General features: G+C 44.0%; 1 pseudogene; it reads right to left on the reverse strand.

Moving 5' to 3' along the window:
• Positions 1-4,051: 4,051 nt before the first annotated feature.
• On the reverse strand, positions 4,052-4,387 carry LOC129535122 (large ribosomal subunit protein P1-like; annotated as a pseudogene).
• Between the last annotated feature and the right edge of the window lie 9,559 nt (positions 4,388-13,946).

Below are 13,946 nucleotides of genomic sequence, written 5' to 3' on the forward strand. Positions count from 1 at the left end.
CTATGCACCAGTTAAAAAGAGTAGGACACATCACTTCCTGCCACAGCATTTTAAAGTGAAATAAGCAAGAATATATAACATGATTTTTATTTTATAAAAAAATAAAATCTTGTATATGACTAAATAGGTGTAAAGGAAAATCTAGACAGGTATATAGAACTCATTGTTAGAGAATAATTAGCAGGGAGAGAAGGAAGAAACCTTCCATTGTCTCTTTATGCATTTCTGCATTTTGAATTTTTCGTGAGTATGTATTACTTTGATAACATGAATTTTTAAAATTAATGCTTTTTATAAAAGGATGTTGTGGAAGAATAATTATGTGGAGAAATGTTTATCATAGATCCTTGGGTAAAATCTAGTAGATAGTATACATTAGATATGCCAACCACAGTCTCCTCATCTGTGTGCAACCCCCCCAATTGGAGATTTTATCAATATTTTCCAAAGATGGTCATGCCAATAAATATACCAGTGTGCAAGCTCTTCTGATGTGACTTTGACAGGCCTCCATTGACAGGTGGTGATGGGGGTGGGGGTCTGTGTTCCCTCCCCTTTAATCTGTGCAGACCTTTCTTTTTAATTTAATTTTTATTTTATATTAGTGTATAGCTGATTTATAGTGTTATATTAGTTTCAAATGCACAGCAAAGTGATTCAGTTACATATATCCATTCTTTTCTAGATTCTATTCCCATATAGGTTATTACAGAATATTTAACAGTTCCCTTTTTTGCACAGTGGGTCCCTGTTGACTATCTATTTTATATATACTCATAATATTCTTTCTCTCACTCAGTTGTGTCTGACTCTTTGCAGTCTCATGGACTGTAGCCTGCCAGGTTCCTCTGTCCACAGAATTCTCCAGGCAAGAATACTGGAGTGGGTAGCCATTCCCCTCTCCAGGGGATCTTCCCAGCCCAGGGATTGAATCCGGGTCTTCCTGCATTGCAGGCAGATTCTTTACTGTTTCAGCCACCAAGGAAGCCCCATTTTATATTTTATGTATAGGAGTGTGTATATGTTAATTCCAAATTCCTAATTTATTGTTCCCCCAACTTTCACCTTTGGTAATCATAAATTTATTTTCAGAGTCTAAATCTGTTACTATTTTGTAAATAAGTTCTTTTGTATCATTGTTTTAGATGCCATATAAAAGGGATATCATGTGATATTTATCTTTCTCTGACTTTGCTTAATATGATAAGCTCTAGGTCCATCCAAGTTGCTGCAAATGGCATTAGTTCATTCTCTTTTATGGCTGAGTAATATTCCACTGTGGGCTTCCCAAGTGGCTCATTGTTAAAGAATCCACCTGTCAGTGAAGTAGACACAGGAGATGCAGTTTTGATCCCAGGGTTGGGAAGACCCCCTGAAGGTGGAAATGGCAACCCCCTCCAGCATTCTTGCCTAAAAAATCCAATGGATGATGAACCCAGTGGGCTACAGTCCATAAGGTTGCAAAGAGTCAGACATGACTGAGTACAATATTCCATTGTATATATGTACCACATCTTCTTTATCTATTCCTCTGTCCATAGACATTGAGTTGCTTCCGTGTCTTAGCTATTGTGAATAGTGCTGGTATGAACATTGGGCTACATGTATCTTTTTGAATTATGGTTATCTCTGGATATATGTCCAGGAGTGGGATTGCAGGATCATATGGTAGTTCTATTTTTAGTTTTTAAAGGAACCCCCATACTGTTCTCCATAATAGCCACACCAATTTACATTCCCACCAACAGCGTCAAAGAGTTCCCTTTTCTTCAAAGAAGGCCATTCTGACCCGTATGAAGTAATACCTCATTGTGGTTTTGATTTGCACTTCAGACTTAAATTGAAGAAAGTAGGGAGAACCACTAGACCATTCAGATATGACCTAAATCAAATCCCTTATGAGTATACAGTGGAAGTGAGAAATAAGGGACTAGATCTGATAGAGTGCCTGATGAACTCTGGACGGAGGTTCGTGACAGGGACCAAGACCATTCCCATGGAAAAGAAATGCAAAAAAGCAAAATGGATGTCTGGGGAGGCCTTACAAATAGCTGTGAAAAGAAGAGAAGCAAAAAGCAAAGGAGAAAAGGAAAGATATAAGCATCTGAATGCAGAGTTCCAAAGAATAGCAAGGAGAGATAAGAAAGCCTTCCTCAGTGATCAATGCAAAGAAATAGAGGAAAACAACAGAATGGGAAAGACAAGAGATCTCTTCAAGAAAATTAGAGATATCAAGGGAATATTTCATGCAAAGATGGGCTCGATAAAGGACAGAAATGGTGTGGACCTAACAGAAGCAGGAGATATTAAGAAGAGGTGGCAAGAATACACAGAAGAATTGTACAAAAAAGATCTTTACGACCAAGATAACCACGATGGTGTGATCACTCACCTAGAGCCAGACATCTTGGAATGTGAAGTCAAGTGGGCCTTAGAAAGCATCCCTACGAACAAAGCTAGTGGAGGTGATGGAATTCCAGTTGAGCTACTTCAAATCCTGAAAGATGATGCTGTGACAGTGCTGCACTCAATATGCCAGCAAATTTGGAAAACTCAGCAGTGGCTACAGGACTGGAAAAGGTCAGTTTTCATTCCAATCCCAAAGAAAGACAATGCCAAATAATGCTCAAACTACCGCACAATTGCACTCATCTCACACGCTAGTAAAGTCATGCTCAAAATTCTCCAAGCCAGGATTCAGCAATACGTGAACCATGAACTTCCAGATGTTCAAGCAGGTTTTAGAAAAGGCAGAGGAACCAGAGATCAAATTGCCAACATCCGCTGGATCATGGAGAAAGCAAGAGAGTTCCAGAAAAACATCTATTTCTGCTTCATTGACTATGCCAAAGCCTTTGACTGTGTGGATCACAACTGTGATCACAACTGTGGAAAATTCTGAAAGAGATGGGAATACCAGACCACCTGACCTGCCTCTTGAGAAACCTGTATGCAGGTCAGGAAGCAAGAGTTAGAAATGGACATGAAACAACAGACTGGTTCCAAATAGGAAAAGGAATATGTCAAGGCTGTATATTGTCACCCTGATTATTTAACTTACATGCAGAGTACATCATGAGGAACGCTGGGCTGGAAGAAGCACAAGCTGAAATCAAGATTGCCGGGAGAAATATCAATAACCTCAGATATGCAGATGACACCACCCTTATGGCAGAAAGTGAAGAGGAACTCAAAAACCCTTGATGAAAGTGAAAGAAGAGAGTGAAAAGGTCGGCTTGAAGCTGAACATTCAGAAAACAAAGATCATGGCATCTGGTCCTATCACTTCATGGCAAATAGATGGGGAAACAGTGGAAACAGTGTCAGACTTTATATTTTTGGGCTCCAAAATCACTGCAGATGCTGATTGCAGCCATGAAATTAAAAGACGCTTACTCCTTGGAAGGAAAGTTATGACCAACCTTGATAGCATATTAAAAAGCAGAGACATTACTTTGCCAACAAAGGTCCGTCTAGTCAAGGCTATGGTTTTTCCCATGGTCATGTATGGATGTGAGAGTTGGACTGTAAAGAAAGCCAATCACCAAAGAATTGATGCTTTTGAACTGTGGTGCTGGAGAAGACTCTTGAGAGTCCCTTGGACTGCAAGGAGATCCAATCTGTCCATTCTAAAGGAGATCAATCCTGGGTGTTCATTGGAAGGACTGATGCTAAAGCTGAAACTCCAATACTTTGGCCACCTCATGCGATGAGCTGACTCACTGGAAAAGACTCTGATGCTGGGAAGGATTGGGGGTGGGAGGAGACAGGGACAACAGAGAATGAGATGGCTGGATGGCATCACCAACTCTATGGACATGAGTTTGAGTGAATTCCGGGAGTTGGTGATGGACAGGGAGGCCTGGCGTGCTGTGATTCATGGGGTCGCAAAGAGTCGGACACGACTGAGCGACTGAACTGAACTGAACTGAAGGGTGACTGACCACTCACATGCCAAGTAGTGTTCTAGGTGCTTTATGCGTGATAACTTTATCTTTTCTTTATTTTTAAAGAGCTCAGCTTTTTATTTTAAACCTGTTACTAAAGCGGTTTAGTCAAAAAGACCAAAGCCCGTGTCACCATCAGATTCTTCTTTTTTTGCTTCTACTTTCTTCTCTTTCGCTGGGGCTGCAGTGGTGGAGGGGACAGGACCTCCTGCAGGTTCAGCACCGGCTGCTGGGACAAGTCCGCCAGCCCCCATGTTGCAGACAAGGCTCCCATCGTTGACGTTGGCCGAAACCTCTGCAAACAAGCCTGGTCAGAAAGGTTCAACGTTTACACCGGCTGCTTTCATGAGGGCATTGTTCTTACACTCTGTGACCATCACCTCATCATCGTGCAGGATGAGGGCCGAGTAGATGCAAGCAAGCTCTGAGGAGGAGGCCATGGTGCGGGGCAAGTGCTAGGTGGGGGCTGTTGGGCGCGGTGCTAGTCGCCCAGATGAAGTGAAGGTCTCACTCCAACTGGGCCTTAGTTTCCTCAGGACCGCGTACTTTAGCAGCCGAATGGTAACCCACTCCAGTATTCTTGCCTGGAGAATCCCATGGACGGAGAAGCCTGGTAGGCTACAGTCCATGGGGTCGCATAGAGTCGGACACGACTGAGCGACAGAACGGAACGGAACGGAGGAAAGGTCTATGCATATTAACTTTAATCCTCTCATGATCTTTGAGGTGAACATCATGATTATCCATATTTACAGATGGGGAAACTGGGCCCTAAACAGAAAAGTCACTCATCTAACGTCACACAGGCAGTCGGATGACAGGAGTATCCAACAGTGTATCCAACACTTGGATACAGGAGTATCCAACAGTGTATCCAACACTGTTGCTATAGACCCTATTTTTGGGTTTGTTTAGCCATTCACTCCTGTCCAACTCTTTTGCGACCCAATGGACTGCAGCCCGCCAGGCTCCTCTGTAAATGGGGATTCTCCAGGCAAGAATACTGGAGTGGGTTGCCCTGCCCTCCTCCCAACCAAGGGATTAAACCTGCCCTGTACTGGCAGGTGGATTCTTTACCACTAATCCACCAGTGAAAGTGAAAGTCATTTAGTCTTGTCCAACTCTTTGCGACCCCACAGACTGTATAGTCCATGGAATTCTTTAGGCCAGAATACTGGAGTGGGTAGCCTTTCCCTTCTCCAGGGGATCTTCCCAACCCAGGATTCAAACTGGGGTCTCCTGCATTGCAGGTAGATTCTTTACCAACTGAGACACAAGGGAAGCCCAATAATACTGGATTGGGTAGCCTATCCCTTCTCCAGGGGATCTTCCCGATCCAGGAATTGAACTGGGGTCTTCTACTTTGCAGGTGGATTCTTTATCAACTGAACGATCAGGGAAGCCACCAGGGATCACATATTAAACTCAGTCACTCACCCTTAGATCCTGCCAATAGAGACCCTCTGTTTTTGTTACAATCACTTGCAACTAAATTGCTTCTGATCAAGCCCGATATGTGTGGAAGCATTCCAGTTTGATAAAACTTGGTACAAATAAATTTAACATGAGTCCAGAGGGAAGGATGCAATTGTTGCAGGAGAGACACTGTGATAGCTCCAGATACAAGTGCAGGTCAGAACTACAGATCACTGGGGCTTCTGGCTCTAGGCTCAGTGGCCGGTTGAGGGAGAGAGCGCTGCGGCTGCTCAGGAGTGGTGTGGGGGCAAGTCCTCAGATAAATTCAGGAGGAGAGGCTGGAAGGAAATGATTCAAAACTCCAGTTGGACTGGGTCCAAAGTGAGGGAATCTGAATAAACTATGGACTTTGGTTCATCATAATGTGTTAATGTTGGTTCATTAGTTGTGACAAATATACACCAAAGTAACATAAGACTGGATAGGGAGGCCTGGCATGCTATGATTCATGGGGTCGTGGAGAGTCGGACACGACTGAGCGACTGAACTGAACTGAACTGAACTGAACATAAGAGGTTAACAGTAGGGGAAACTGGGTATGGGGTATGTGGGAAATCTCTGTATATACTGTCTTTGCTACTTTTCAGGACACCTCAAACTATTGTCAAATTGTTAAATAAATTCTCTTTGGCCGTGCTGGGTCTTTGTGGCTGCCCTCAGGCTTTCTCTAGTTGCGGCGAGTGGGGGCTACTTCTGTAGTTGCAGTGCACAGGCTTCTCATTTCGGTGGCTTCTCTTGTTGCGAAGCATGGTCTCTACAGAGCACAGGCTTTAGTAGTTGTAGCTCACAGGCTTAGTTGCCCCGCAGCATGTGGAATCCTGCTGGACCAGGGATTGAACTCATGTCCCCTCCATTGACAGGTGAATTCTTAACCACTGGACCACCAGGGAAGTCCTGTTCTCAAATTTAAAATATCCTCAAACAAGCAAACAAACCTTCTGTAACTGGAAGGCGGAATGGGGCCCCAAGAGATAGTCCGACAGTGAACAAAAGAGGGAGCAAAGGCCAGACCAGGAGTCTGAACACCAGGTGAGTTAGAAACATGAGGGTGAGTCCGATCTGCCCTCCTCTCCTCAGCCCTGGGAACCCCACCCAGCATGCACTAGAACTCAGGACACTCACGATGTGGGTGGGAGTGGGGTGGTGCATGCCCGAGGGCAATGACGGTGCAAAGCCAGGCTCCCATGCTCCCCTCTGGGTTATCACTAACGACCCAGGGCAGGTCAGTGCAAGGCACCCCCGCAGGCTGCTGTGTGCAGGGTTCCTGGTGTCACCCTCTGAGGTTGAGGGAAGGTATCTGGAGACTGGAGATTTTTCATTCATAACTCACCACATTCATAAGGAAGGGGAAGTAGCTGCCAGAGATGATGGAAGAAGAGGGAGCACAGTTGCTTTTCCTGATGCTGGTAATTGATCAGTAATGACCGATGCACACTTCTGAGTGTAGACTCTTTTTCCTTATGGGCAGCAGGATGGGTGCCCAACAGCAGGCTGGAGCTAGGTAGGAGTGAAAGTGTTAGTTGCCCAGTCACGTCCAACTCTTTGTGACCCCATGCACTGTAGTCCACCAGTCTTCTCTGTCCATGGAATTCTCCAGGCAAGAATACCAGAGTGGGTTGCCATTCCCTTCTCCAGGGGATCTTCCCCACTGAGGGCATCTTCCCTATCCAGGGATCAAACCCAGGTCTTCCCGTATGGCAGGCAGATTCTTCACCATCTGAGCCACCAGGGAAGCCCTAGAGCTAGGAGTGTGGTCTCCCAAAGGGCAGGGGCTTGAAGACTTCTGCTGGAAGCTTTCAATAGTTGTGGGGGCCGGGGAGGGATAGAGGAGGCAGTGACTAGGTCTGGAGAAAGGATGATCAGGCAGGTTTGGGGGCCCAGCTGAGTGCCAGTCCCCAGGGTAGGGAAATTTCCACAGCTGCAATCAGCAACCCATTATAGGAAGAGAAGGCAGGTAGTCACATGATTCTGGGATCTGAGTTTTGTCCAGTAGTTCCAAGAGAAGGCCTGAGAGGCAAGGGAACCAGAGTATGGTGAAGAGAGAGAGTGAGGAGTAATCCATGGGTCCAAAGCGGAATGAGGATGGCAGAAAAGATAGAAAGGGGATCAGATCAGTTCAGTTCAGTCGCTCAGTCATGTCCGATTCTCTGCGACCCCATGAATCACAGCACGCCAGGCCTCCCTGTCCATCACCAACTCCAGGAGTTCATTCAAACTCATGTCCATCGAGTCGGTGATGCCATCCAGCCATCTCATTCTCTGTCGTCCCCGTCTCCTCCCGCCCCCAATCCTTCCCAGCATCAGAGTCTTTTCCAATGAGTCAATTCGTCGCATGAGGTGGCCAAAGTATTGCAGTTTCAGCTTTAGCATCAGTCCCTCCAATGAACACCCAGGATTGATCTCCTTTAGAATGGACTGGTTGGATCTCCTTGCAGTCCAAGGGACTCTCAAGAGTCTTCTCCAGCACCACAGTTCAAAAGCATCAGTTCTTCGGCGATCAGCTTTCTTCATAGTCCAACTCTCACATCCATACATGACCACGGGAAAAACCATAGCCTTCACTAGATGGACCTTTGTTGGCAAAGTAATGTCTCTGCTTTTTAATATACTATCTAGGTTGGTCATAACTTTCCTTCCAAGGAGTAAGCGTCTTTTAATTTCATGGTTGCAAGGGGATCAGTGGGGGCTATAGAGGACCAGGGGCCTGATCAGGTGACCCTGCATTCCAGCCAGCTCCTGTCAGCTTCAGAAACTCTCTTGAAAACAGTTGTGGCCGAAGTATGGCCTCGCCTATGTGCTTATCTGGAAATTGAACTTGCAGTGATCACTTCACTAGCAGAAGATTCTCTCCAACACTTTGTGTGTGAATAGAAGGCATCATTTGTTAAGTTGTTCACCCATTCATTCATTCACATATCCAATTTTAACAAATTATTTATTTATTGGTTGTACTGGGTCTTCATTGCTACCTGAGGGCCATCTATAGTTGAGGTGAGCGAGGGCTGCTCTTTCTTGCTGTGCGCAGGCTTCTCATTGCAGTGGCTTCTCTTGTTGCAGAGCACAGGCTCTAGGCACCCAGGCTTCAGTAGTTCCACAGACTCCGTAGTTGTGGCACTCCGGAACTTAGTTGGGCTTAGTTTCTCTGTAGCATGTGGAATCTTCCCGGACCAGGGATCGAACCCATCTCCCCTGTGTTGGATTCCTATCCACTGTACCACCAGGAAGTTCTCATATATCCAATGTCGAGTGTTTCCAAAGTGCTCTGTCAATTAGATCCTGCTAACTTGATGAAAGTGAAAGAGGAGAGTGAAAAGGTTGGCTTGAAGCTCAACATTCAGAAAACAAAGATCATGGCATCTGGTCCTATCACTTCATGGGAAATAGATGGGGAAACAGTGGAGACAGTGTCAGACTTTATTTTCGGGGGGCTCCAAAATCACTGCAGATGCTGATTGCAGCCATGAAATTAAAAGACGCTTACTCCTTGGAAGGAAAGTTATGACCAACCTAGATAGCATATTAAAAAGCAGAGACATTACTTTGCCAACCAAGGTCCGTCTAATCAAGGCTATGGTTTTTCCCGTGGTCATGTATGGATGTGAGAGTTGGACTATGAAGAAGGCTGATCGCCAAAGAATTGATGCTTTTGAACTGTGGTGTTGGAGAAGACTCTTGAGAGTCCCTTGGACTGCAAGGAGATCCAACCAGTCCATTCTAGAGGAGATCAATCCTGGGTGTTCATTGGAGGGACTGATGCTAAAGCTGAAACTGCAATACTTTGGCCACCTCATGCGATGAGTTGACTCACTGGAAAAGACTCTGATGCTGGGAAGGGTTGGGGGCGGGAGGAGAAGGGGACGACCGAGAGTGAGATGGCTGGATGGCATCACCGACTCGATGGACATGAGTTTGAGTGAACTCTGGGAGTTGGTGATGGACAGGGAGGCCTGGAGTGCTGTGATTCATGGGGTCGCAGAGAGTCGGACACGACTGAGCGACTGAACTGAACTGAACTTGGAGCTGAACCACATGAAAAGAAGCTTTTACCCCTTTCCCCCTTCGAATGGGATGTGAAATCTCAGGTTATTTACACAGGTTCAGCTCCAAGTTCACGGAGCACACTGCAAACATCCAACGCTGGATATATGAATGAATGAGTGAATGAACAAATTAAGCAACTTCTATTTATTTTAGTTTAAATATGCTCATCCACTAGGTGCAATCTGAGAATAATCTTAAAATATTGTAGGTGTTATTTACATACCATACAATGCACGAATCTGAAGTGAACAGCTTGTTGTATTCTCATCTGTGTGTATCTCCCATGTAACCACTGTCCAGATCAACATACAGAACATTTCCATCACCCCCAGAAAGTTCCCTTGTGCCCCTTCTCGGTCTACCTCCCCCACCCTCAGATAAGGAACAGTATGGCTTCTGTCATGATAGATTCAGAGGACATGTGCTTTTTTTGGCTCCACTGGGCCTTCGTTGCTTTGTGCAGACTTTCTCTAGTTACAGAGAGTGGGGGCTACTCTTTGTTGCGCTGCATAGTCTCTATGGGGGCACCGTCTCAGTAGTTGGGGCTCCCGGGCTCTAGAGCATGGGCTCAGTAGTTGTGGCACACAGGCTTGGTTTCTCTGTGACATGTGAAACCTTCCCAGGCCAAGAATTGAACCTGTGTCCCCTGAGTTGGCAGGCAGATTCTTATCCACTGCGCTACCAGGGAAGTCCCAACATGGTGCTTTTGATTAGGTTTTTCATGGCGTGGGGGTGGAGAGAAACTAACGCAAAGCCACGGAAGTCAGTAACCAGGGGCTCAACGAGATGAAACTTGGAAATAAGATTGCACTCTGTTCTGAGTTTAATCAGGAAAACAAACACAGCGGAAACCATGGAAGGGGGTGGGAAGTTCTCACGAATGGAGAGGTATTGTCTGTACAGTCATCCCCCAAAGGGGGCTTATTATAGTACCCTGTCAATCTGAGTACAAACATGCAGTTTGCCCAGCAGGTGTGTTCCGTCTGTGGAGATGGGTACAGCAGAACCTCATGCATTAAATATATGCTGTGGTTGCATACTCACCAAGTTGATTTGGGGTAACTAAGATTCCTATGTCACTTGCATTTTTGGAGAGAATACACTGACCAGGTTGTCGTGAATATGCAGACTACCACGTACTTATATATGTCAAAATGGTATTTGCACCATTAAGAACCTACAACTTTATTGTTTGGGGTCAATGTCATGGAGCCAGATTCCCTCTGGGACACTTACAAAACTGGGGTTTCTCAGACTGGAGGCTGAAGCCTGGATTTTGCCCTGTAGTGAATTCCCATAGTAGATACCATCTCTAAGATTTCTTGTTAAGATAGCCATAAACAGGACAACCACAACTCTGGCCTTTCTTTGGAAACTTCCACCCTCACTGAAGACGTGTTTTGTAAACACAAGAATCTCCAAACATAAGCTGAAATCAGATACAAATAATTCCTACCAAGTCAAAGGGAGATACAGCTCCTCAAGATTCCAAGAAGCAAGCTAGATTTTTAAAACTTTTTTTATTGTCAGTTCAGTTCAGTTGCTCAGTCGTGTCCGACTCTTTGCGACCTCATGAATCACAGCACACCAGGCCTCCCTGTCTATCACCAACTCCCAGAGTTCACTCAAACTCACAAATAAACATACATCAGTGTTCAAAATATCGATGATAATGAAGCGAACACTAGTGTAACAATATCCACCTAGGTCATTATGAAATAACCAACCTCCCCAAATCCTTCTGCATGTCCCTGTAAAAAAATTTAAAAAAAAATTTCTTGGCCACACTGCACAGCATATGGGACCGTAGTTTCCCAATGAGGAATCAAACCCACTCCCCCCGCATGGGAAGCACAAGAGTCTTAACTGCTGGATCACCAGGAAAGTCCTGCATGTCCTTTCTAGACGTATCCCCCTCTCTACCACCCCGTAGGTAACTTGTATGGCATTTTTATGGCAATCCTTTCCTTGCTTTTCTTTATACTTTGACCATCTATGCTGCATCCATAAACAGTATACTTTCTTTTTGCCTGATTTTGAACTTTATATAAATGGAGTCAAACTATTCATTTATTTTTATATAGTATAAATGTGATATACATAATCTGTTATTTATATCAGTTTCATTATGATATAGCATCCCATTGTATGAAATATATACCACAATTTATTTAATCAATATACCATAATTTATTATTAATATGTAAGTGCATGTTCCTGTAGTATTTCTTCTAAGGGATGGAGCTGCTGGGTGATAAGTTTGGTATTTCTTCAGCTTTAATAGACAAGGCAATGTTTTCAAAAGCTGTTGTTCCAGTTTATAATTCCACCCCCATGTTATGAGAGTTTCAGTTGATTCACATCCTTGCCTACACTTGGCATGGTCAGACTTCTAAACTTTTGCCAGTCAAGTGGTATGTTGGTATGTCGTGGTTTCAAATTTGCATTTTACCAGTCCATTCTAAAGGAGATCAGTCCTGGGTATTCATTGGAAGGACTGATGCTAAAGCTGAAACTCCAATACTTTGGCCACCTCATGCGACCAGTTGACTCACTGGAAAAGACTCTGATGCTGGGAAAGGTTGGGGGCGGGAGGAGACGGGGACAACAGAGAATGAGGTGGCTGGATGGCATCACCGACTCGATGGACATGAGTTTGAGTGAACTCCGGGAGTTGGTGATGGACAGGGAGGCCTGGCGTGCTGTGATTCATGGGGTCGTGGAGAGTCGGACACGACTGAGCGACTGAACTGAACTATTAATGCAGTTGAGCATGTTTTTATATAGTGGCTGGTCTTTTGTATTTATTCTTCTGTAAAGTATCTATTCAAGTCAGTTGCCCATTTTTCTGTCTCTGTCTTACTGATTTGTAGGAGCAATTTCCACTTTCTGGATATAATTGATCTTTTCCCATTTGGGGACTTATATTTTCACTTTGTGGGTTTTTTTAATTTGCTTTATTTTTCAGAACATTTTAGATTGAGAAGAATTTAGAAGATATTACATATACCTCACACTCATTCCCTATTATCAACAGTTTACATTAGTAGGACACATTTGTCACTATTAATGAACCAATAGTGATATTAATACATTATTATTGACTAGAATCCATACTTTATTCAGATTTCCTTTTCCAAGGTGCTCTGTCAACTGGGTCCTGCTAGCTTGGAGCTGAACTGTATGAAAAGAAGCTTTTTCCCCTTTCCCCCTTCAAATGGGATGTAAAATCTCAGATTACTTTCACAGGGTTCAGCTCACACTCACTTTTCCATTCTGCATATTTTGTCTTTTGAAAAAAAGAAATCCTTAATTTTCATTGAGCAGGGCTCCACAGGGCTCCCTGATGGCTGATTTACAGGGACCAGACCATCTCACCATGGTCTCTCTGGGATCACTCAGAACTCACTGCTGGAATTAACAGGAGCTGGGTAGGGGGTGGGATGCAGAGTTAGAGAAGCAAACTAAATTATGTGTTTCTTCAAGTCTTCTATCTGGCCCTCTCCTTTTGGAACTCAAGAAGCAGGAATTTGACATTTTTGTTTTCTGGTTCTTCTCCAAGAGTCCTCCCCTCAGGGCAGTAGATGGCTGGAGTCTTGACTATTTGGCCTGGGAGGAGAGGTGTGCCGAGAATGGGGGAGGAGGTTTCTTTTAGGCTAACACATGGGTCATTACTTCAGATATTATCCTGGGCACACATATCCATCTCGAAATGCTTCAGTGGAAAAAGTTAACTGCACATCACCGGTTGTTTGCTGAGCGCTGAAGATTGAATCAGAAGAGCTGTGTTCACAAAGCAGAACTGCTGAGGATTCAGAATGTGACCTTGAGTACATATGCCCTCCCCCAGGTTTCAATTTCTCAATCTATGATACAAGGAGAAGCCTTCCTACAGCATTTATCCTGTTGAATTTCAAGTCTATAAGCAGCAGCAATGCCCCTTTGAGACCTCAGATGAAAAGGGGTCTTAGATTTAAAGGATAAGCTATTCACCCTTGGCTCAAAAAAAGGACATTTCTCAAGACAGAGTATGAAAGATTGTGAGATTTTGAGGTTTCCTGGGTGGGGAGGAATAGGCAGGATTTATATTATGTTCCAGTCTATAACATTTTTGGTCTACATCAAATTAAAAGAAATAAGAATGTCCTAGAACTCTTTCAGGAACAGAAAAATTCACTCCTCTCCCTGTTTTTCAGGCTGGATGAAATTGCAAGAGTTGTGCTCTACTTTTAGCTGATTATGCCCCTAAATAAAGTTTAGGCAAAATTTTGTAGGACTTTTGTCTAGAACCTGTTCTACAGTATGTAGTAAGATGCACAAAGAATGAAATTTTAGTTGATATGAAGAGAAATGATTCCATCATGCTTAAAAATGAATTGCTTAAAAATGATTAAATTCTTATTGATATTAATTTTTTCAAGTCAGTGATTTTAGAGTTGATGTTTTGAACTTAAACTAAACAGTTAATGCTTAACCTGACAG

The sequence above is a fragment of the Moschus berezovskii genome, chromosome X (assembly GCF_049115385.1).
Source record: "Moschus berezovskii isolate FMDL1 chromosome X, NW_MosBer_1.0, whole genome shotgun sequence".
NCBI lineage: Eukaryota > Metazoa > Chordata > Mammalia > Artiodactyla > Moschidae > Moschus > Moschus berezovskii.